The following is a 25,418-nucleotide window of genomic DNA, read 5'->3' on the forward strand; positions in this document are numbered from 1 at the left end:
TCACGCAAGAGGACAAATTGGGACTGCATTTACCAGCAGTCAGACCCTACTGTTCATATTTTTATGACAAGTATGACTGACAAGCAATGAAAGTGTACTAGCGGAAAACCCCTTTATGTTAAATCACAAATTAGAGTGTACACTAGTTTAATGTGATGTTTCAGCATGAGGTGCTGTAAGGAATATGCACTCAATTGCACCATTGTTCTGGCAGCATCACCTTGCATGCAGGTTCTAAGAAGTCCTGTAAAATCTGCTTTTAGTTTTGTGGAACTAACATGTCTTAAGTTATAGCCTGTGCAAATTTTTTTTTTACTTAAATGAACACCAATTTTTCTAACAACATATGCTAATCTAATAATATACCTGATGTATGGCAACTTTGTAATTTAGTTACTGTTAATATTTAGTTGTTTTATCCATGAAAATTCTGTGTGAAGTTAATGCCACTAGGTGTCTCTCTTCCTGTAATCTGCTGTTTACCCCCTGTTGTCAAGCAAAATAAATCCCTAGTTGCAGATGGACTGCAGGCAGTGGAAGAATGTCTCCTCACTGCCTGCCCTATGGAGAGGGGAGGGAGGAACAGAAGGAGGGAGGAGCAGAGTTTGTCAGACACAATACAAGTCTATGGAAAGGGGATGGGGTGCAGGAGGAAGGAGCAGAGCGAGAGACAGGGAAACGCTGCCAAGAGAAGTCTATGGAGAGGGGATAGGGTAGCAGAAGGAGGGAAAAGGAAGAGACAGACACGCTGCCTATAAAAGTCTATGGAAAGGGAAGGGGAGCAAGAGGAGGGAGCAAGAGCAGAGATAGAGGAGACACAAACGCTACCGGCCATAAGTCTATGGAGAGAGGAGGGGGGAGAAGGAGTAGGAACAGCGAGAGAGGGGGGACACAAATTCTGCTGCCCATACAAGTCTATGGAGAGGGGAGGAGAGTAGGAGGAGGGAACACAGAGAGAGGACAAAGACACTGCTGTCTATAGAAGTCTTTGGAGAGGGGAGGAGGCAGCAGAGTGAGTGAGAAGCAGACAGACAGACACACACACACACACACACACACACACACACAGACATGCTGCAGCTTATAGGTAAGATTTGTATGTCACAGTGCTGGATTCTCAGCTACAATGCTCAGTACTGCGGTATAATATCTTCTATGCTGCAGCAGCTTCCATATATGTGATAGATAGAGATAGGAGAGCAGGATTCTCCTCTACTCTATGTACTGTGTATAGAATACATGATGACAGTTAAGCTCCACTCTTGAACACTGTTTTGTTTATTACTCTAAATAGGTCTAACATTTTCTGCTGATTGATTTCATAATATAGATTTGCAGTGGCAAAGATGAAATTCTAACTGCTTGCAGCTGCCACTAGGGGAGCTTTGGAGATGACTGCATACGGTCTTATTAGTTTAAGGTACAAACATTATGCAGTAAACTCCTTAAATCCCATTTGTAGCGGCTACAGGCAGCCAGAATTTTATCATTTAACTCTATGGGGGGATTTTATCAAGTGTTCTACGCCAGGTTTCTGGATTAGAATAGTCACAAATGCATCAAAAGTCGCAATTTACAAAACAAAAAATACTCAACTTTCGATGCAATAATGCTGCTCACAGCTCTTTAGGAAAAAGTGGGCTTGGCAGAAAGGGGACAGGCCACCCACTGGCCAACACATTTACTATAATTTACGTAGCTGGCGCAGATTTCCCTTTCTGGCGAACGGACAGCAGAAGATGCAACAAATTTATTGAAAACTGAATCTGGGGAAGGTACCATATATATCTTGTCTTTTCCTTTCTCTTCCTGTCACCTTGCTATATGTTCTGCCCTCTTATTTCTCCATAAAGATTAATGATGTCTATATATTCTTCCATCTTTCCTTCACTCACCAGATAAAATGAACTAACGGCTGAGCGCACCAGCCATTAAAGAAATTATATTTCATTAGGGATACTGTATTAGTAGATGTAAAAACTGAACATTTCACTGATGTTTATGGTTTAAATGATGGGATTATTCGTTGATATAAAGTTTAAAGGGCCACTAAACCTGAAAATACAGGCGTTTTGTATAAATGAATGGTAGGTGATAAAAGTTTCACAATATTACCAAAATTGGAAATATCTACTACTAAGTATTTATGCTTAGAATAACAATAAGGAGGTTGGGTGAGCAGGGATCTTATGAGGCTGGGAAACACGATGGCTTTCCTGTACATATGTAGAGCATTTTGCTCACCATATGGGGTTGTACATGGGACACAACACTTAGAACTAATGCCCTTTTCGTTTTCTAAGGTACGTGATGGTCCGGGTGCTAGCTCTTTGTCAGCTGAGCTCCCTATAGATCGTCTACTAATTTAGGGATCGTAAAATTTGGTTCAGAGGTACAGGATAAAATGTGCAATGTGGCACAGGAAAAGGGTAATAAAAGGGTAATAAAGGAATGAAGAGTAAAATGTGTAGTGATAGCCACTAACAGTAGTCATGACTAGTTATCAGGCTGTATTATTAACAGAGGGTGACTCTGCAGGGGAGAGCTATGTAAATAGCAAGAGCAAAACAGGACCCTACCCATCTCTCGCAGAGGCCCTTGGCTCCTTTTCCCTTCCTGGATCAAGAAATAGGACAATTTGGACACCCTCTACAGCAGGGGTCTCAAACTCGGCCGGGTAAGTGGGCCGCATATAGAAAAAATGGGAAGTTGACGGGCCGCATTACTTTCAAATTTGATACAATACAAAATTATTGTTAATCAATTAGTTATTTGAACTACTAGAACACTATATTACTAGAATAATAATACTACATTACTATAATAATAGCGCTAGGTTTAAAATTTGAGAGATTTCTACAAGTGCTTATTTTAACAATCCAGCTTTCCAGTTTAAGTGTCGCTAAATGCAGTCCGGCGGCTCAGTTAGCACACATGTCAAGATTGGGCAGCCCCTTTTTAGATAGTGCCGCAGTGCCCTCTGTGGATGCTGCCGCAGTGCCCTCTGTGGATGCTGCCGCAGTGCCCTCTGTGGATGCTGCCGCAGTGCCCTCTGTGGATAATGCAACACACCCCTAGATAAGGCCACAGTGCCCTCTGTAGATAAGGCCACAGTGCCCTCTGTAGATAAGGCCACAGTGCCCTCTGTAGATAAGGCCACAGTGCCCTCTGTAGATAAGGCCAGTGTGCCCTCTGTAGATAATGCAACACACCCCTAGATAATGCCAGTGTCCTCTTCAGATACTGTCACACACCCACTTGTAGATAACGCCACAGTGCCCTCTGTAGAGGCTGCCACAGTGCCCTTTGTAGAGGCTGCCACAGTGCCCTCTGTAGAGGCTGCCCCAGTGCCCTCTGTAGAGGCTGCCCCAGTGCCCTCTGTAGAGGCTGCCCCAGTGCCCTCTGTAGAGGCTGCCCCAGTGCCCTCTGTAGAGGCTGCCCCAGTGATGTCAGGGGCTTGCCCAGAGCTGGAGTCCCAGGCAGAGCGCTAGTAGGCTCTTCCTGGGACTCCAGCTGTGCTCCTGACATCACTGGGACTCCTGCTCTGGGGAAGACCCTGACACACTGTCCATATATGGGCAGATATGTCAGGGAATTCCGCATCGTCCCGGAGCAGAGCCTATACACACTGTCCACATATGGGCAGCGATGTCAGGGGAATTCCACAGAGTCCCGGAGCAGAGCCGACACCAGCGCTCTGCTCGGGACTCCGGCTCTGGGGAAGCCCCAGACATCGCTGTTCATATGTGGACAGCGATGTCAGGGAATTCCACAGAGTCCAGGAGCAGAGCCGACACCAGCGCTCTGCTCCGCTCTGGGCAAGACCCTGACACACTGTCCATATATGGGCAGCGATGTCAGGGAATTCCACAGAGTCCCGGAGCAGAGCCGACAACAGCGCTCTGCTCGGGACTCCGGCTCTGGGGAAACCCCAGACATCGCTGTTCATATGTGGACAGCGATGTCAGGGAATTCCACAGAGTCCCGGAGCAGAGCCGACACCAGCGCTCTGCTCGGGACTCCGGCTCTGGGGAAGCCCCAGACATCGCTGTTCATATGTGGACAGCGATGTCAGGGAATTCCAGCGTCTCGGAGCAGAGCCGATACTAGCGGCTCTGTTTCCCGCGGGCCGCAGATGACAGCCCCAGGGGCCGCATGCGGCCCGCGGGCCGCGTGCTTGAGACCCCTGCTCTACAGGATGACCAACCAAAAATGAGCTAGCACCAAGAACATCACAAACCTACATAACTACAAAAGCAGAGAATTCCAGGTGTTATATCAAAACTGCTAGATACCTTAGCTAGATCGGTCTCTTGTCACTTTGGACAACTTGGGAATCTCCATCCCTGGCAGCTCTGGCAGCACACGTGGTGTGTATGTAATGCTACTACTGCAGGGGGATATGGTTTGTCCCACCTATGTCCATCTTGTTACGGCTGCACTGCATCAAAGCTATTTACAGACTGTGACGTCACTCACAGGTCCTGCATCGTGTCAGACGAGCGAGGACACATCGGCACCAGAGGCTACAGTTGATTCTGCAGCAGCATCAGCGTTTGCAGGTAAGTAGCTACATCGACTTACCTGCTAACGCCGATGCATCCTCGCTCGTCTGACACGATGCAGGACCTGTGAGTGACGTCACAGCGTGATCTGGCAGAAGCTGGGCGTTCTGAAGAGAAGTGGATGATACTTCTCATCAGAACGCCCAGCTAGTAAAAGTATTAAAAACGCCCCGATGTACGCACATAATACACGCCCACTTGGACTTTTACTTTTAAACACACCCACTTGGACTTTTGCAAGCCTCATTTGCATAACTACAAAAATGGTCATAACTTGGCCAAAAATGCTCGTTTTTTAAAAATAAAAACGTTACTGTAATCTACATTGCAGCGCCTATCTGCTGCAATAGCAGATAGGGGTTGCAAAATCTGGTGACAGAGCCTCTTTAAGCCAAATATACTTGAGATCAAAGGATGACCAACGGTATTGAGCACAATGAAGCTGCAGCTGCTAAACAGGACAGGAAAAATGAAGCAACATACCAGTGGACATGGTGGAGACGGGGATGAGACGTCCGAACCCGACGCGCATTTCGGCAATCGCCGAAACGCGCGTCGGGTTCGGACGTCTCATCCCCATCTCCACCATGTCCACTGGTATGTTGCTTCATTTTTCCTGTCCTGTTTAGCAGCTGCAGCTTCATTGTGCTCAATACCGTTGGTCATCCTTTGATCTCAAGTATATTTGGCTTAACTCTGTTTATACTATTCATGTAACTGTTTGTGATCAGTACTTACGTTGTATACTTACTTTATAATCACCACAGTTACTAGTACTACATTCTCTTTCTTGCTACTGTGCTGTTGTAATTCGATGTACCTTGCTAGAATCTGTGATTGTTCCATTAGACACAGTTCTCCATGTGATCCCATGCATTTACTTCTGCTGCTATAACGTAAACATGTACACTGCTTACATGTGGACATAATACCCATACCTGGTTTGTTCGATTGATCAGACGTCTCTTTTTTACTGTGTGACTCATCCCCTATTTCCATTTTTATTTGTCTCATGTTTTTATTTTTATTTTCAATAAAAATTTTCATATTTTCTTCTAAAATTGTGCTTCAGTCGATCATATTTTCTCGGGTTGGTATCATGTCAATTGTTGATCAATGCACCAAGTGTATCTTGGTTACTACGCAGAATCCAATATAGTGCATTCAATATGGTTAGCAATGGTGCTTTACAGTTTATTTGGTGATATCCCTGAGCACTACTTCTTATTGCATTCTGTCCGTTGGTATTTTATTGGTTTCGCACCAAATGTTTAAGCAGATTTTAGGCCTCTGCGGCAAATTTTCATTTTAGGCACAATGGGGCAGATTTACTAATACTGATATGAAAGATAAATTTTGCGCATCTATGGACACTTTGTCTAACTTTATACCACCTCTTGGTTGGCCTACTTTAGACCAAGTCACACCCGCTTGTCGAGTGAGTTACGAGAAGTGTTGTTTAAAACATTTTATAAATGTGCCGCTGGGCATATGCAATAGAATACCGGAGCATTTTCCTTAGTAAATCTGATCTGATGAAAAGTGGTCGGTCGACCTGGTTGGTCCTATAATGTGTTGTGCCTAAAAAAAAATATTTCGAAGAAGCATTACTTCGTACTCTATTATGTGAAGCAAGCAGCGCTAAAAAACTTCTGCTATTATTTTCTGCCCTCCTATCTGACTGACTGGCTACTGGTTATGAAATAGTAACAGCCCGACAAAGCAAAGTGTTTACTGGTGTTATGTTGAGTGACTTATCTCCTATGGGAACAAAGGATTGGACATGTCGAAATTCAACATGCCTGATCTCTTTTCCCTCTGACATCTGTCATTGGGGAATGGTCGGGAAGCTCTTATATACATATATAGAGGGTGCAGAGGTGACTCCCGATGATGGTGTCTGAGGGGGTCCTTATGCCCTCTACCACATAAGAGGACACTAGTATTATAAATGGCACATTGTAGGTGGGGGCACCGGTAAAAATTTTGCATTGGGCCTTCTGAGCTTCCAGTTGCACCTCTGCCCCCATTCACATAAGATAATCAGACAATACAGCCAAAATTGTCAGATTCAGATGATTTTTTTTTTAAATCTTATGTGCATGGTCAGCTTTACTCTATGGGAAAAAAAGTTGTTCAACCTTTTCAAATTTTACAGATAATATCTTCCATCTGGGACATGCTGCCGTACAACAAAACTCTGCATGTAGTCCAGACGTAGACCGCAAGCACTTGACCATATAATAGCTTTGTGTTGTACAGATCTGTAATACAGCGCCCATAGAAATGTATGGGCCGATTTCGTAAAGAGACACACAGAACTTCCACAGATTTAAAAATTGGGATATTTTCCATCGGGGGGACTATACTTAGTGTATGGAGACACCGAAGTGTGGCACAGAGATTTCCTACAGCTCCATTATACGGAACCGTAGGGAGTTCGTATGCCGCAGTACATACTCCGTGCACACAGCTCTGCCATGTGCTGAAGCCTAAGGCCGTAGCCAGGTTGGTATCACATTTGTATCACATTTGTGTTAAATCCATAGCAGAAATACATTTGCAGGTAGAGATTAAAGATGAATTACATTTATAGTAGGATTAGATTTGGCGATTACCTTGACATTTAGATTTAGAAGGATATATCCACCATGGCATATATTTTAAATATGTCTTAAGTCTTCAGATTCAGCCATAACACCTACAATTACTGTCTGGATAATATGCCTTTAATGGATATGGACTCTAATCCTTTTCCTGCTGATAAAAGCGATGACAACTATATGTAGACAATTGGGCATTGTCCACACTTGCTGCCAAAATCATCAGGCAGACATTTATTCATATATTGACAACGTTCTGTAGGAAATGTATATCACACCATTTCCTTCCCCTGTGGAGGTTATGATCTAATGTGTGCACAGTTATTGGCTTATAAATATGCTTTAGTTTGTAGAAGAAACCCATCAAAACATGGAGAAACGTGAATGAAGATGTTATCCTCTTACTGGTCCTTGTGCTGCAATACGACAGTCCTACTCATGGACTTTATGACTTCTTATCGATCATCAAGTCCTCAAGATAGACTTATTGGTTCATTGGAAGATAATAACTCTTAGAAGAGTTGAAGGAAAAGAGTAAGCGGACAACCGGCAAAAAGATGGATGGACGCCGTGACAGAAATCATGGACACACAATTGAAATCCCTGAAGACCCTGGACATTCTGGAAAACCAGTTTATAATAATGATAAAACCAAGGGTAATACCTCTCTACCCAGAAACCAAACTAGCAGGAGGGGATTACTAGAAAGACTGTAAATTGAACGGTTGCCTCAGATTAGAAAAAAAGGTCTGCTGTTTTGTTTTTTTACACCAGAAACGGCACCAATCCTGTCCATGGGCTGTTTCTTGCATTGCAGTTCAGCCCCATTTTTTTTTTTTTAATCTTAGACAATTCCTTTAAGTCTATAGACTTGTTTTGCTACAATGAACCCCCAAGTCTTATTGAGACATGTTAAAAGATAAAATCGGTGGGGAACCATGGTCTGGTAGACCAACTGTGCTATTTTATGCATTTATTGGTTTATAGGTATGTCAATGCCAGAAAACATTTGCAGCAAAACCAGTACTAAAATCAAGTGTAACAAATTAAAGAACAATACAAAGGAACAAAAATCCCCACTCTCCTTATACCACCATAGACCCCATCCTCATACATGCCACAGAAGCTACCACAATAATGTCCATGTACTGTGTTTATCGATAGTGCTCTAAGGATACAATCAAACAATGTTTGTCTAATATCTATTGATGGTATCGTAATACATTTACTCCATATATAACTTTCCATGTGCATTTTTCTGTATTAAAGACCATCTCTGTCCGCTCCAGGTAAAATAATAAATATACCTAGTCTTAGTCATTGCAGGGAGATTTGAGACTGAGCCCAACCAACTCCAGAATACTCTTAGGCTCTGTTCACTCTTTGCTTTTTAAATACATTTGGCCAGGAAATACGCTGAACCTATCAATAGAGCCCCATGCACCCGGCATATGCAAAAATAGTGGTGTTATGTGTCGGCATTCCATGTTTTTCACTGTATAGCAAAGTGTTGTCTGCTGTGCTTACAGCGGCATACAGTAAAATATCCTATACGATATAAGTTTTTATTTTTCACATTAGGAGCCTATTGGTGACATATGTTACATCCTTCCGTCTGAGGAATAAGCCGTGAAATCCTCCCAACATATACCTCTGAAGGATAGTAAAAATGAATTGTCTGTAGAGCCTTACCTGTAGCAGAGACCCAAATGTATAACACCCATTCAGTACCGTACATTGAAGGAAGATGGTCCTATAGTAAAGAACAAAATGAGCCCCCTATTATGGTGCCATGTTTTTCCACCCAGGACAGAAGGACGTAGTATTTCTTTCTTTCCATGACCTTTTAGACTATTCCCATTGCAGTTCCTCTGGAGAGATGGATCCTGTACAAGTACTCACTAGCTAGTAGCAAGGGGTATGGGACAAACCAAGGTTGGGACCCCTCTTACCAAGCCCCCACATGGTCTGCTCTTTAGTATGTACACCCCTGCACTCATTTGTCATGGTTGGGAATGTTATGCTGGTCTTAGCGTTGTTAGATATTGAAGACAGTTTATACCGGAGTCAATGTTACTTAATATTCAGGGTGTAATGTACGAGTCATCTAATTAACATGAAGGAAATACAGTATTAACAGTCACATTTTTGCAAATCTGAAAACATTGTTTTTTCAGGTCATAGTGCATCTAATGTACAAAAAAACTTCCTGATGACGTACATGTTATAGCAGTATAGTAAAAAGTAACAAGCAGTACGTAGTCAGAAAGACAGAAAAACAATAGCAAAAACAGCTGCAGCTCCAACTATAAAACCAAAATGTGAGTTATTTTCTGCTAGATATTACTCATACAGCTGTCAACAATCCTCTTCCAATGTTAGAGTTGAGAATATTTTCAAATTACACAATTTTGACAAGAGTCTCCTTTTAAATATATGCGAAACGTGTTCCAAGGCGCGTTTCACTCAGTAGAATTGTCAATATTATACTTTAGGATGTAAGCAGACAATGATCACTCTCATCCATCAAAAATATACCCTGCACTTAAAAAAGGTACAGTTTCAAATGTTTCAATTTTCACTTAAAATACAGATATCATTTCCGAGTAACAACAATGCATCTCCCCAATCTTTCCGTTGCTGCCAGTATAAGATATTTTTATCCGATTGGCAAATATAACGAGATATGAAATGTCCTTATCACAAGAGGCTGTGGTGCAGCAGAAACTTTATGAGCCACAACTGACATTTGAAATTCACCCAAAGGAGGTTTTATGATGCCTTAAATTGTAGGTCACGGGTGGAAGCTTCTTTAAATTGTTCATAAAATATTTTGTCAGTGCTAGGAGAACAATGGTGTCTGTCTGTTAGGTGATTACTCTCGATTTTCCGAGCAGGCAAGAGAATATATCAGTAAGTCACATTTATAGGAGGTCTTATAGCCTGAATTTACCTGAAAATAAGATCTTGACCAGGACAACAGCACAAGGGGCTTTCCATGTTGATGTGGATGTAATGAAATGGTCTTCCAGTTTTGGCTTACAAGTTGTTGTGAAACTACAACTCCGACCATGCTGAGAGTTGTGTCACGTAGGGTTTGTGGACCCACTGGGCCGTACTGCCTTGACGGTATGGCAGCTGTCCAACAGGGTGCAGGTTAAAGTCTATAGTTCGTATAGGGTACCTGTGGCAGCTCGGACAGTAGCAGGGCAGGCTCGGTTGGAACTAGGCAGCAGGCAGACGTCAGGCGTGGTGAAGCAGGACAGGCGTGGTATACAGCACAGCACGACTCTGGCTCAGCATGGCACACGACCAGGATAGCACGGGATACAGGTAACAGGAACACACTAGGAGACCATCGCATAGACAAACTTAGGGCACGACAACAACGCTCAGGCATAGAAGCAAGGGACTGAACCCCTCTTATAGTCCAGGGTACTCATGGGCTGATACTTCATTAAAGTCCTTCCACCCTACGGGATACGGCTGAGGTGAGTGGAAGTGAGCGCTGATGTCTCCTGAGGAGGAGACTGGGGCCAGCGCTCGCCAACCCATGGCTGCGGCCGTCGGGGGGAGAGTGAACCTGATGGCCCGCAGCCACGGATATGACATGTTGTGGTATTATACTAGCTGGAGAGCCAGAGGTTGGTGACTATAACTGCAATCTATAGGTTTCTTTGTTGCCATCTCATAGATTTCACTAGTGAAAAATTATATCAAAGCCAATATATATATATATATATATATATATATATATATATATATATATATTAGAGGTAAGTACATGAAACTTTCTTATACTGTATATATTATTAGGACAAATAGTCATTTTCCGCATCCTTCAGCAGCCTGTAGTTCGCCTATAAGGTGTAAAAGAATGGGAGGAGGGGGTAGGAGGGGATGTAGCGGCATCTTTTCAGTGAAGCAGAATAAGGAGGAAAGGAGAGGTGGAGTAGCAGATTGGAGCATCTCGTTGGGTCAGAGACCAGAGGGCGAGGGGAGGAAAAAGACCCCAAATATGATGGTTAGACAAATCATTTCTATGTCCACCATATCTAATATCTACAACTAAGGTGCGATTGGCTAGCATGCAGCATGGAGTGCTGTGTACACGTTTTCCTTTTGCCCACAAGGAATTTGCTAATTTGACCTATTTAGCACAAATCTGCAGTATAATGTTGGTTAACAGCTACAGATATGTTGTGTATAAGCGGCGAGACGAAGTTTCCAGCCCAGCAGAGTTTCCTCCACTTATAGATACTTCCATAATGAGATTGCAGCCGGTGTTTCTACATGAAATATTGATTTTTTTGAATACTTGAGAAGATGGATCGATCTCGCCTCTTCTTTTCCTAGTAGTAAAAAAGGAACATGCTTTCCATGTTACCTGCTGCTCCCTCCTCCACTGACCGGAAACTACCTTCAATCGGAAACGGTGAAATAAACAGAGACTTGATCATTTCCTATTAAGGCCCATTGTGCTCATGAATATGGGTGACAAAGTTCATTAGATATTGATTTATTTTAAAACTTTTGTTCAAAAAATTTGTCAACAAAATCAATAAATCTCAATGTAGGTAGTGAAATCCACTAAAACATAGCAATGAACTATATGAACTGAAAAAATACGAGGGTAAAAGCAGCACAGGCCAACCTCAACTGGACATGTCTCTTTCAGAATGTGGCAATGGACTGTTCGCCATGGGTCCGTCTGCTCTAATCCTTCTATATAGCTGGGGAATTGTTATATAATTTGGCGCCTATTAAAATCAATGGACTACCAAGTAATACCTGGCTGCTGAGAGGTCCTTTAGAGCGGGAGTTACTAGTTATAGAGGCTCTACACTCTAGACGGGGGTGCCGAGCAAGGGACCTTCTGTATGACGTCCACATGCTCTACTATGGCATATGAAGAGTGAGCGAGAAAGGAAGAAGGTAGGATCCAGCGCTGGGTGCAATTAAAACGGATTTTCTGTTCCAAGTTTATTGGAAATAGATTAAAAGGAAGTCCAGTTGCATGTAGTCCTGGGTAAGTGAGAAGTGGAGGTGCGTGTCCTCGGGGCCTACGCGTTTCGGACGACTATCCGCGTCCTTAAACTTGGCTGTAGTCAAGAAGAGTGACTGTCCTAATGGACAACCTCTTTAAGAGCATTAAAAGGTGTTGTACAGGATTAGAAAAACAAGGCTGCTATTTCAAAAACAGCGCCACACCTGTCCACAGGTTGTGTGTGATATTGCAACTCAGACCCATTCACTTCAATGGAACCGAGTTGAAATTCCAGACACAACCTATACTATAGACAAGTATGGCGCTGTTTATGACATCATTTTTCTTCGAATCTTGTACAACCTTTTTCATTTACATATTATCGGGACATTATGAATAATATAAAAGCACAGGTCCTACATACTGTCATACCAAATGGTTTTAAACAAGTAAAGTAGAGGAATATTTTTTATATAGTTTGCAAATACTAAGAAAATGGACCTGACAAAAAGAAATCTATAGAACCTGAAAGAGTCTCTGGGGAATATGAATATTTGATCATGATCATATGTGACGTCTATGTGATCTCTAGTATGGAAACTGCTTTGCCTGCTATAGCGCAAAACTAAATATATGAAGTGTCTTGCCAAAATATTCAAGCTCTAAAAAGGTCAACAGTAAAGTGAATTTTCAAACTCACAATTCTTTTTTTTATTTTTTAAATAAAATAAAAAATCAGAAAAATGCTGCATGCATAAGTATTCAACCCCTGTGTTGAGGATTACACAGAAGAAAGATGTTACGCTTCATCCCATGTCACCACCGCTGCAGCCAATCACAGGTTGGAGCAGTATCCTGAGATGAAACGTCATCCCAGGAGGCCGACATGCTAGCAGGTCGGCTAAGCGCTGCAGTGGACACTCCAGGCAAAAAACGGCATCACAGTTTGGTGCGGTCTTTCGCCCAGAATTCCATGTGGAGCACGCTTTTACGCAGCGTATCCGCCCCGTGTGAACTCTGTCTATATAGGTGTATTTATTTTTTGTTCTTTCATATTCAGAATGAAGAGAAAGAGACAATTTCAAGTCTTATCATTGCTTATCCTATGAATAGGCTGGCTATACGTTATACAATCTATCCAATATGTAGTTCTATTTTTTTCATAGGAGAAAACTCAGCACATTTTCACATTTGCGGGAAATGAAAAAAATAATTAGCAGGAAATATATTTTCCCAATTTCCTATCATTTCATTCCTTTCTCTACGTCTCCATTTTGACCCCAATGCGCGATCCATTGTGCGAGATTTCAGTCTGCATAGATGAAAGTCATTACAAACTTGATATTATTTCTCTAGACTTGTGTTAGCAAGATTCAATTTCCTTCTTTTATTTTTGTCTGTAAATTTTCGAGAAAGATAATGGCAGAAAAAAACTGCTGGGCCAAGAAATATACATTAGGCTACAAACTTATACATCAAAATGGCAGCTTCCCCTAGCAGAGGGTGGTTGGAGGTAAAGCGCTGCTGAGCGGCGTCACACAGGAATCCTCATTTTACAACAGCACAAACAGAATTTTCAGACCCAGATCGCAATCAATTACGGTCTCATCCAATCAGCCTCTTTCTGTCACCGGCCGCTGAAAAGCTTATCGCAAGTTCCAGCTTTAGATTTCCCCATAGACACTAATGTGATGTTTTAGCTAAAAAATAGAGATATAAAAATATTTTAAATGTGGCATAAAACAGGCCTGTCAGCAGCAGCGTCTTAAGATTTTTGTGGTTGTCACTGTGTGTTATGGTTCAAAACAGCCCAATTTCTTTTCTCATCATCTATTACAAGCTGCGGTGACATTATTTTATTCATACCACCTTTAATCCAAAAAGAATGGCAATGGTTTTATATCACATTGTAGCAGCACAGGACGGAGCCTGTAATCCAGTATACACATACCAGTCTCATTATATACTCTTCTATCTTTGTAGAATAGACCCATTATAGGGGTTGTCCAGGTGCTACTATTGTCCATGGACTATGCCCAGTGGCGGATTAAGTAGACCATAGGCCCTGGGCTGTTACCCAAACTTGGGCCCTCTTTCCGCACCGCCACCCTGCCGCGCCGTAACTATTGTTATTACTACCCTTTTGGGCAAGAATTAACATATGGGTGTTACAATTGCCCTTGTCACAGGGCTGTGTCCCTACATACTGACAGTATCACACTGTGCAGGGACATATCATCCTGACAAGGGGAATTGTCTATCAGTCCTGGACTGCAGGAAGACTTTTTGTGAAATAGAAGGATTTTCTATAAGGACGCAATCGGGCATGAGGGGGCCCGTGTGGTCATGTGCGGTTCGGGCGGCCATGGCCACCCCGGGAGCCTTGGGCCCTGGGTGGCTGCCGGAACCGCCCTAATGATGATCCGCCACTGACTGTGCCGGGTATTACAGCTCAGCTACATTCACTTGATATGCACCCTACAATACCGGGCACAGTCATTGGACAAGAGTGGCGCTGTTTCTGGAAAAAAAGCTGACACTTTTTTTCTAATCCTGGACAGCCTCTTTAATGTTAGTAACTTTTCCACCGTGATTAGGTCACTACCAGGGGCATAACTAGCAACTATGGGGCTCTACAGATAAAAATCGAAGGGAGCTCTACTTTATGACTTAAAATGTTCTCTTTGATTTCTCTTCCCTTCCAAAGCCTTCCAAGGGTCTATTTTCTATTATTCACTGCCTTCTTCTACTGCACACTAGATTTTTCTATCAATCCCCATCATCCTCAATAATTCTGAGCTATCCCTCACCTCTAAGGCCCTTTTTATGTCGCCAGTGGACCCCCTTTCAACTGCTGGGCCTCATAGTAGCCATTATGCCTGCCATCCTGGTCGTTATGCCCGAGGTTACAACTCTCACCGTAGAAACAGAACTCATTTCAAGTCCAATACCAATCGTTTCTAGTTTACTTTGTTTATTCATCAAAAAGGAAAAGTAGAGGAAGGTGATTGTCCTCTATCTCTAAATAGGTTATCATTTGGGCACTAGCATAATTCCCACACATTATGCCTGGGAACCTCCCCAAAACTGTCTAGAAACACCCTTTATATGCAAATCCTGTTCCCCCCCCCCTAGTAACAGCACCACTGTTGACCAAGGGTTGTGTCTGATATGGCAGCTCAGTCCCATTGAACTGGTTCCCAGTCTTCTAAATATTTGTAAGGCTCTATTCACATTAGCATCATGGCTTCTGTTCATAGAAGAGCTGTGACACATTTGTTTTGGAATGGATCCCTATCCCGTTAGGGGCCGATTGTAAATCAGTTGTTACATCTTCTGTGTAAAGATGGATCCCATTGGTTATGATGGGATTAGTCAGGTGTCCAGTATTTATAAGTGCAAAAACAGCACTGCAGGCTACGCCATTCTTACCATAGCAAATACTGCAACCTCTGGTGGAAAGTAATAATTAAAAAAATGCTTATGTGAACTTCTAATGCAGAGCAGAATCTGGCATTACAAAAAAAAGGAACTTATTATTAAAGGTACCGCATCTGTTTCTCCTCTAATAGCGAGTGGGCAGTCAAATTTATAGAAATGACATCCGAAGAGTCAAATTGCCTGCTCCTTGTACTAGACTCTACTGTGAAGATTTCGGACTACTCTTCTGTCTTTGTGAAGTGGGAGGTTACAGTAATCTGAAATCATGTAAGTAATTTAATCCTATAATAAAAGTTAATAATGGTAGTAGCTCATTTTAAGTTACAAGTGGGCACCCTCATCTATTAGCTAGAACATAGAGCGAATGCAAAGAATGTCTCTTGCTCCGTACTGTAGGAACCAACATGTCTATGCATCACATGGACAGCCAATTAATTTCAATGAGATCTGTGTAATGCTTAATTTCTCCTGTGGTGGCACTGCAGGGAAATTGAACACTTACTGCTGGATACCCCTGCAGATTACCGCTGATCGCTGTGGATGCCAGCAGCAGGAAACCTTGTGATCAAATTATTTTCAGGGATCATTCTAACAAAAATGCATTGTCCAAAGTGGACAACCCCTTTAAACTGAATTTCTAGTATTAGTTGGAACGTTGCTGTAAGCAAAAGGTTGAGTTTAGTGTAGTAAAAAGTTGTCAGGTAAAAGGTATGATAAGGTTTCCATCTGCTGTGGATTTATGCTGGTTGCCCCTCGTGACATCATAGCGAAACAACCTCAAGGCAGAAGACTTACACATTCTAGAGATAAGTAGTCTGTAGATGCTGTAGAATTACAGGTTCCAGCATCAGGTAGACAGCTTTAACCCTTTACTAGTGGGATTGTCCTCTCTTCCGCATTGCATCTTGCCCGGCGGTGCCCATGCGTTCATTAAAGCACCTAATTGCATTTTTATTTATTTGTTATCCTTCAAGACCTAGAAGAAAGGAGTTCATACGATAAAGCCGGTGGATACCACTCAGTCTCTGAAAGTATGAGCTTGTTTAGAAGTAATTGTAAAAGTAACCACCCTAATCACAAATAGGGCTTAGTCATTGAATTACGCACTTGTCCTATGGAAACTTGCAGCGCAGTTCTTACTATTCAGATAAGACCCACTTAAGGGTATAAACTATTCAGCAAGGCTCTTTCCTTACTTAGGCTAATCTACTAAACCAGATACAAAATCATGCCAGCTTGTTTACTTCCTTTTAATATTAATTTGCCTGTCTACAATACAAATTGTTAGCCCTGTGTTATATACTCTCCTAAAAGGAAGGCGCCGAGGGGGTATTTTATGTCCATTTCATTGTCGCCTTTGTGTCAATTTTGTTCTTACTGTATCTAGCCTGGCAGGTCTTCCTATATTATTGACAACATTTACATTTCTTCCACCACTGACTTACGTAAGCCTAAGGCATCATTTACATGGCAGAGACACGTGCACGGTAGCTGACGTGAAGCACTCGGACTCCCTGCGATTCCATAATACAGAGCTGTATGCACTTTGCGTGCCACCATATATCACCATATTAAAGGCACTTTATATATTGATTGCTCACTTTTAGGATAGTCCATTAATGTTTGATCGGTAGGGGACCAACCCCCAGGACTCCAGGCCGATTAGCAGAATGAAGGGGCCGCAGGGCTCCTTTCATATAGATGGGACCAAGGCACATAATGAACCCAAAATTTATTATCTTTTTTAGACACATTTTACACCTATCTCAAGAGTTATAACTTGACTAGAAATAGGGGAATGATTAAGAGTAGTAAAATGTGCCATATATACAGAATTAAAAAATAAAATATTGGTGTACATGTACATTAATTATGATGTGGTGTAAGAAAAAGAAGTGTGTCTAACATGGGTAGTTGACCCTAGTTTTTTATAGCAGGTGTACCATTTTGATAAATTTGCCATAATTGGTACAATTTTCACCATCTCATAAATGCATGCATCCTTCGACACTATTGATAAATTTTCATTAGCATTATGATGAGAAAATGTTGCTTCATTTCACTCTGTACATGTTGCATATAACTGTAGCCAAGGATACATCCATTTTTATCATAACCAGTTCATAGTAGAGACAACCATTCAGCCATATTGCGTACACTTCTAAGGGCACCAACTGAGGGGTTGCAATAAGCGGTACCCAATATGCTTATTCATAAACCTGTAGTCACAACAATTAGCATTTCTGTTGAAAATGGGAAACATGGGCAGATTGTGTATGAGACTTAGGCCCATCTCATAATTACCCTTTTAAAAACTGAGAAGTATGTAGGTGCCAATATATACAGAATATTACTTTATAATAATATATGAAGGCAGGGACCATATTTGAGACACAAATACCAGAACTGTCAAAAGCTTAATATGAAAAAGAAATGAAATTGTTTTTATAAGAAACTTTCCAAGATTCAGGACATTGGTGTTGCTTGGATCGGGAAGACAGATGTGTAACTTGAAGCCCATGTGCCCCGTTTCAACATCTGTAACAGGGCCCCTATGTAATACCGCCCATTTATAATACTGTGTCTTCTTCTGTGGCAGAGGAGTATTTGGATCTCCTCAGGTACAAGGGTCTGGGCGCAACTTTTACCTTTGAAACTCATATACCGATACCCCACGGGTTGTAGTTAACAGTTTAGAATTAAAGTCAGCTGTGTATTATGATTTACAAGATAATGCAAGTTTTTCTAATTTTCTATTAGTATCATAGGTGTATCTATTACTGGCTGTGTACAATACTAATTATTTTCCAGTCAATTCCGTGAGGTACAAATATACATTGTCGACGGCACTTGGGGACAGATTACAAGACAATTCATATGCACATAATAAAAGTAATGTTAATGGATAATGAAGGTTACGAATGGCCAACATGTTTTGAAAAAAGAGAATACAAAACGGAAGATCTTAATTGGTCATTAAGAGATTCTTCTCTCTACGCAGATTTGCTGGGAGGCCCAATTTGTAAAAATGTCACTTTTCAGGGATATTTTAAAACCCCTGTACTGTCATGACTCAATGATTTCCATTGCATTTGTTTAAAGTGCATTATTACCTGTATGAAGCCATAGAATTACAGAAAACTGGAATTATTTTTGCTAGATAACAACTCACAGACATTTCGTATCTATAGACCAGAAGCCTCTACATTGGGAAACATGTCCTGAATTGTGTTATCTTCTCTGCTCCTCTGTCACTTCGGAAAATAAAAATTCTGGAGTATTTTTTCTTAGAAAACGGTCAACCCACAATTTGTACAAAGAAGATAACCCGAGAACTCAGGTATGGAAATAAATTGTGAGAAGGATTCTTTTTTTCTTTTCAAAATTTCCAAAGATTTTATTTTTCAAGATATGTATTCTTTTGTAGGAGTGGTACAGTTATAACAGGCGATATTTTTGACGTTTCGGCCTATCTCAGGCCTTTGTCACAATTGCTTAACTGGTATACAAAAAATAAAATAAAATATAAACAACACATAAAAAATAAAGTACACATACATATGTAAGTAATGGATGGTTGCTCCGTGTAAATTATATATCTAGTATAGTAAAGTTTACGTAAATTTGGAGAAACATGGATATCAAAGAGCGATGACATATAAGTATAGCCCATATTTTTGGGGAGATACGTATCAGAGGTCAAGAGACCGAGACACAAGTTGATTTACTGAAGCTGTGAGCTAAACAAGCAGGCATAGATAGTACGGTATGTAACAGAACAAACAAACAAACAAACAAACAAACAAACATTGTCATAATTAATGATCAAATATCCCAAACAAAGCACAGAGAAGAAGTTGAAAATAAATCTTTGGAAATTTTGAAAAGAGTACCAGGGGATCCTCCGGTGGGCCTAGGCTCTGACACAATAATGAACCCAAAAGATCCAGTAGAAAATCCCATTTGAAGCTAATTTTCGAGCCAATCACTTGCCACTAGAGTCAATTTCTTATCGGTTGATTCACAAATAACCTTTAAGACCTTATTGATGTCCTGTGTGTTCAATGTTTAAGATGTTTAGATGGAGCATGATCCCATCTTTTCCTCTTCTGGGTTCAAGGAAACCTAATCTGACACTGTTGGGTTCCAGACACGTTTAACCTCTCTGCCCATATGGTTTCCAAAGATCTTGAATGACATTTATTTCCATACCTCACAATTTATTTCCATACCGGAGTGCTCGGGTTTGCTTCTTTGTAGTAATTTAAGCAAACTTAATTCATAATATTTTGCCAGCAGTATATTTATTATATGTTCACTTATATGTGGAATGTTGGAGACACTCTCAAACTCTTAGGTGATAGGTCCAAGGGCAATCGTCCCGTTTTCTCTCCCCATAATCCAGCCCTGAATATAATGCTCTGTCTTTCAATCGTAAGGAGCAGGATTTGGACGCCCTGATAATGATGTCCTCTAACCAGCTTCACATGTGGATACCTGAGTCACCTCCTTGATTAATAATCTAGTCTGAAGAAATGTTCTACTCCAGCACATATTCTTCTCCACATAATTTATTACTTTCCAATATAACTGGCTTTGCTTTTTCTTGCCATCAAAACATTTGCTTTTTTCTTCTTCAAAAACATTAACCTATTTCATTACTTTTTTGTTAAAATTAATTTCCAAAAACCTTGAGCTTTTTTAAAATCGTAAAATATTTAAATGTTTTTCATCAATTGCAGTAATTTGTTATTTTTTGCTCTTTGACAATTTTTGTCCCTCAAGAGTTAAATTCTCTGGTGTTGAAGTTAGGAAACATTTCTGGAGCCAGCTTCAAAGTGAATAAATTAATGTAAAAGACATTCGTTACCAGGGACTTGAGAGCTCAGCTATTTAAAATGAACAGTACATGTTTCCAGAATTTTCATGTTGCAATCTATTCATGACTGTATCTTCAGACCAATGTCCGTTCTGTGTCTTTTCTTTGTGAAGGACACTTTCTATTGTTTGAAACAAATAGTTCCTCGCAGCCCCACACCTCTCTAATACATTTAACATTTAGGGGTCGAGCACATGGCAAGACCAAGTTCACGGGCCATGTACTGCAACACATAGCCCCTATGGTTCCATATTACAGACCCGTAGGCACCACTGTTCCCTCTAAGCTGTTCTTTCTGGAAATGATAGAGTTAAAAATGTAACACCGTGCAGTTATTATTGGACTTGCTGACCCCATTTGAACATTTGAATGTTGTTCTTTTCTTTCCCGAGCGGACAGCTTAGAGGGAACACTGGTAGGTACTCAATGTGCCGTCATATTTTGCCTATACGAGGCACTGATTTCTCCCATAGAAGCATAACCTCTATAACTCAACATACATTGGAACATGCCACAATTTTATTACCATCCAGCCACAGTAGAGTACTACTGCTTGGTTTACCAATCACTCCAGAGTGCAAAGGGTACTTTGCTTTGATTGACTCAGCTGTAAGATCTAATGGGACTGCAATTAGCGTTCCAAAGGATTTTGATGGCTTAGACTGAATTCACCCTCCCGATACATACTTCAAGTGTTTCCATAGACCCCCATTCACCCGATGGAGGCCAAATGAGTGTCCCTTTTGGCTTCCGTCAGGCTGAATAACTTTTTTTTTTAACTGTATGGAACGACACCATCTAATGTATACTGCACGGTATACATTTTTGTAACGTGGGAGCCTATGGGCGACATATGCCACTATATGCCTATCTTAATGTATACCTCCGAAGTATACTGCAAGCGCAATGTATATATACCTTTATTCCGGCATAATCTGACTCACGGTTTGGACTGGCATATTGGATCCACAGTTATAATTTTTATTTACTTGGCATCTAGATCTGATGATATCCATCTTTGCAATGTGCCAGTGTAATATTTTCCTCCTTCAGCTCTGTTTCATTTTAGGTTACCTTGGCAGCTGTAACATCAGAACAAACATAAAATACACAAACAGTCTTAGAAGAGGACGAAGTGAATGTTTTCTACTGATATATTTCTTTCAGGTATAGAAATTTGTGCTAATGTCTTGATGAGTGACCTATCCAAAATCCATCTACTTTCATCAGAATATCCCAATAAAAAACGTATGTATGTACCCAAATTATCAACATATTCTATTTAGCTATATCTTCTTGGTTTATTACAATATTATAGATAGGTGCCATGTTTGGGCTGACCCCCAAGAGTACCAGGGGATCCTCCGGTGGGCCCAGGCTCTGACACAATAATGAACCCCAAAGATCCAGTAGAAAATCCCCTTTGAAGCTAATTTTTGAGCCAATTACTTGCCACTAGAGTCTATTTCTTATCGGTTGATTCACAAATAACCTTTAAGACCTTATGTCCTGTGTGTTCAATGTTTAAGATGTTTAGATGGAGCGTGATCCCATCTTTTCCCTCTTCTGGGTGCAAGGAAACCTAATCTGACACTGTTGGGTTCCAGACACTTTTAACCTCTCTGCCCATATGGTTTCCAAAGATCTTGAATGACATATACAGGTAAATCTACATTGTTATCATAAATGGCAGTCTTCACCTGCTCCCTCTCTGTTATGTGCTTTTGGCCTTCTACTCACATACCAGGAGGGTCAGAATAAATAGCGCTATAGGTCCTCCAAGACCTATGGTTCTCAAGTGCTTCGTACACTTACTTGACTTATTTTGGTTGTATATTTTCCAGCATGATAACTACTAGGCATGGCATCTGATCTAAGGCAACACATCGCCATACACAAAATATCTTGAGGTTGACTGTGCCTATTAGTATATCAAGCTCAGGAACTTAAAGTAAGCATCTCTAGTACTGAAGCCCTCCCCATATCTCTCGACAAGTATGTCATTCATGTCAAAGGAAAAATCATACATTTTAGAAAGTAACTAGTGTTGCATAGATGAGATACAGATCATATATTGACCTGTAATTAAGTCTTCGTTACTTTGAAAGGTTGGAGTAACCCTTTGATCTATCGATGATCAAATGAAGTCACTGTTTAATATGATGGTAAATCTGGTGTACCGAGCATCCACAATTAAGGATGTGTCACCTTTCCAAACTTTGAAGTCTGACTTTCCTTATCAAAACTGAAGGCTGAGAGAGAAGATGGTTTAAGGGTAAAATTTAAATAGAAGAAGGGAACTCAGAATCAATTAGGCCCAAAAAAGTCTTTGGTAATGTATTTTGGAAGCGTAAGTGGAAATACAGAGAGCTTTTCCACATCACAACTTACAAAGAACAAAAAGATCTGAGCTGTTTTTTATGGCCTGCCTGGAGTTAAAAGGGATATATATTTGTGACATGAGTCTTCTAATATTAACCCTTCCCTTACTAGAAAACCAAATTTTTTCATAACAGTTTATTACTATTACAGCTGAACATTATTGCTTCGTCCTTCCAGCATATTAGAAGACCAGTACTAAAAACTACATGTGATATTTGAGGGGCCGTGTTACATATTTTTCCATTGGGACCCAGGAGCTTCAAGTTATCTGGGCAAAAGAATGTGGACACCTGACATCACACCTGTATGAGCTTGTTGGATATCCCATCCCAAAGCCCCATTTTGCGGCTGTTATAGCAGTTTGCATGGTCTACTGCTTTGTGGCTGAGCTGTTGTTACCCCTAAACGCTTCCACTTTACAATAAAATAACATTTACAGGTGACCAGGGCAGATTTTGCACGAATTTTACTAATTGACTTTTGGAAAAGTTGGCATCCTTAACATGCCATGTTTAAAGTCACTGAGCTCTTTAGTACTGCCCATACTAGCAATATTTGTCTATGGAGATGGCATGGCTGTGTGCTTGATTTTATGCATCTGTTTGCAATGGGTATGTAATGTTCACAGCCGCGGACCATCCTGCTTACCTGCCCCCCGACGGCCATGGACAAGTGAGTGCCGGGGCGGCATCTCCCTCCTTAGAGATGCTGGCACTCACTTCCACATCGCTGCACTGGTTCCCGTATGGTACGCGCGCATGCTCGAGCCCGGCCGTAAAGGGCACACATGAGTAAAACCTGTAATTAGCCCATGACCACCCTGGACTATAAAAAGAGCTCTGCCCTTTCATTCATTGCCTGAGCATTGTTGTGTTTACCCGTGTTAGTCTTGCAAATGGTCCCTTAGTGTTATCCTGTTCCCGGTGTTCCCCTGTCCTGCTAACTGTATCCTGTATCCCGTGCTACCTTTGTTCCTGTGCCTTAGAAAGTTGGAGTCGTGTTGTTCCCCCGGTCACGCCTGCTGTGTTACACATCACACCTGGTGTCTGCTGCCAAGGTCCCGTCTGTGCCACGCCTCCATTACTGTCTGAACGACTACAGGTACCTCTGTGCTTGGACTATATCTATACATTGACTTGGTACACTGTTTGGCCAGCTGCTATCCCGGTACAGCCAAGTGGGTCCACATTCCCACAGATCGTGACAGTGTATGACTGAAACACCTGAAATCAATAATTAGGAGGGGGAGTTCACATAGTTTGGGTCATAAACTGTATGTGAGTACAATGTCTAGTAACTTGGTGACATTATGTGGGAAAATTGGAGGATTTGCAAGAAGAATTAAAAGGTGTAATAAGAAGTTTTTTTCATAGACGTTTATTTTTCTACTATTTGGTTTTTCTTTCCTAATTAAATAGTATAATGTGTTGTCATGTTATAGACAGCATAAATAAATTGGTAACAGTGTTATCTCTTCATATACAGAACGGCTTGCATCTGACAAAGCAAATCCATTACTGCTAATATGAGTATGACAGCAACATGTGTAAGAACAAGCCTGTTCTCCTGCATGCACAAAGGTTACAATTTGCAATTGTTGCAGACGAGAAGAATGGATTCACTCAGATAATGCTGTGCGCTCTCTCGCCCCCAGCTTCGGTACAAGGACTTTCCATTGTGCCAGTCTATTGAGCTCTAGGCCTGCCCGCTCCCCCCGCCTCTGTCAATCACTTTGCTCTTACTTGCTAGAACATCCTTCTGTTCCCCTCTGCCTCCATTAATTCCACTGCCTCCTCCATTTCTGGTGCACCCTCCATCTTACATCTTCTGAGCACCCCTCCCAGTACTTCAGTCACTAACATATAGGCCTCTGCTTTACTTATCCATATTTCTCTTTTGTTTATCAGCTGCCTGTGCTACTGAAAAGATGCAGAAATGTGTATTTTCTTACAATTTGGAAGAGATCTTTTATGGAATATGTTGACGACTTATAGACTTCTGCTCATAACAGCTACCAACAAAAAGTCAGGACTAAAGATCCTGCATGATGGAGTTTGATCAACAGTAATCTCAACTGACTACCCCATGAACATCAGTGGCTTATCTCACCAGGTAAAAAAGGATTGGACATGTTGAAATCCAACATAACCGATGCTTCGTCTCCCTGACGTCTTCCAGGGGACTGTCGGGCTGCACTAAACACATTAGCCAGTTGGTGAAACCCACAAAATCAGAGGTTCAATAGACATTAATGCGACTACCTCGTCAGTCAAACACTTTGCTTATGAAGTTAGGGAAGAATAGTTTTATTTTAGCTACTACAGCAATCCCGGCGGTGGTGATGGTGCCATTACTTCAGACAACCTTTTCTCTGCTGTGGCACTATGGGAAAGTGGTAGTCTGAGACACTCCCTACACTACTCTAAATGGAGTGTGCAGGCACAGCTGGTGACATCACTCTGCCCACCTGAAGCCAGGAGCCGGTAGGGAAGTATTGGGAATGAAGGAGGACTGAGCAGCGCCATAATCTGAAGCTCCTGGTTCCCAATGTGAAACCTATG

At 41.5% G+C, this 25,418-nt stretch overlaps 1 protein-coding gene across 4 annotated transcripts in view; it reads right to left on the minus strand.

The window, feature by feature from the left end:
• The window catches only part of LOC142658809 (leucine-rich repeat and fibronectin type III domain-containing protein 1-like protein), a 361,275-nt gene that overhangs the window by 115,959 nt on the left and 219,898 nt on the right, over positions 1-25,418 (minus strand). The window contains exon 4 of one of the 4 annotated variants that reach the window (XR_012850184.1): positions 21,404-21,557. The exons of the other annotated variants lie outside the window; for them this stretch is intronic. The gene's annotated coding sequence lies outside the window, so the exon portion shown is untranslated. Of the gene's footprint in view, positions 1-21,403; positions 21,558-25,418 lie in introns of those variants that run through there. 4 annotated transcript variants of the gene reach the window in all.

The sequence above is a fragment of the Rhinoderma darwinii genome, chromosome 8 (genome assembly GCF_050947455.1).
Source record: "Rhinoderma darwinii isolate aRhiDar2 chromosome 8, aRhiDar2.hap1, whole genome shotgun sequence".
In the NCBI taxonomy this organism is placed as follows: domain Eukaryota; kingdom Metazoa; phylum Chordata; class Amphibia; order Anura; family Rhinodermatidae; genus Rhinoderma; species Rhinoderma darwinii.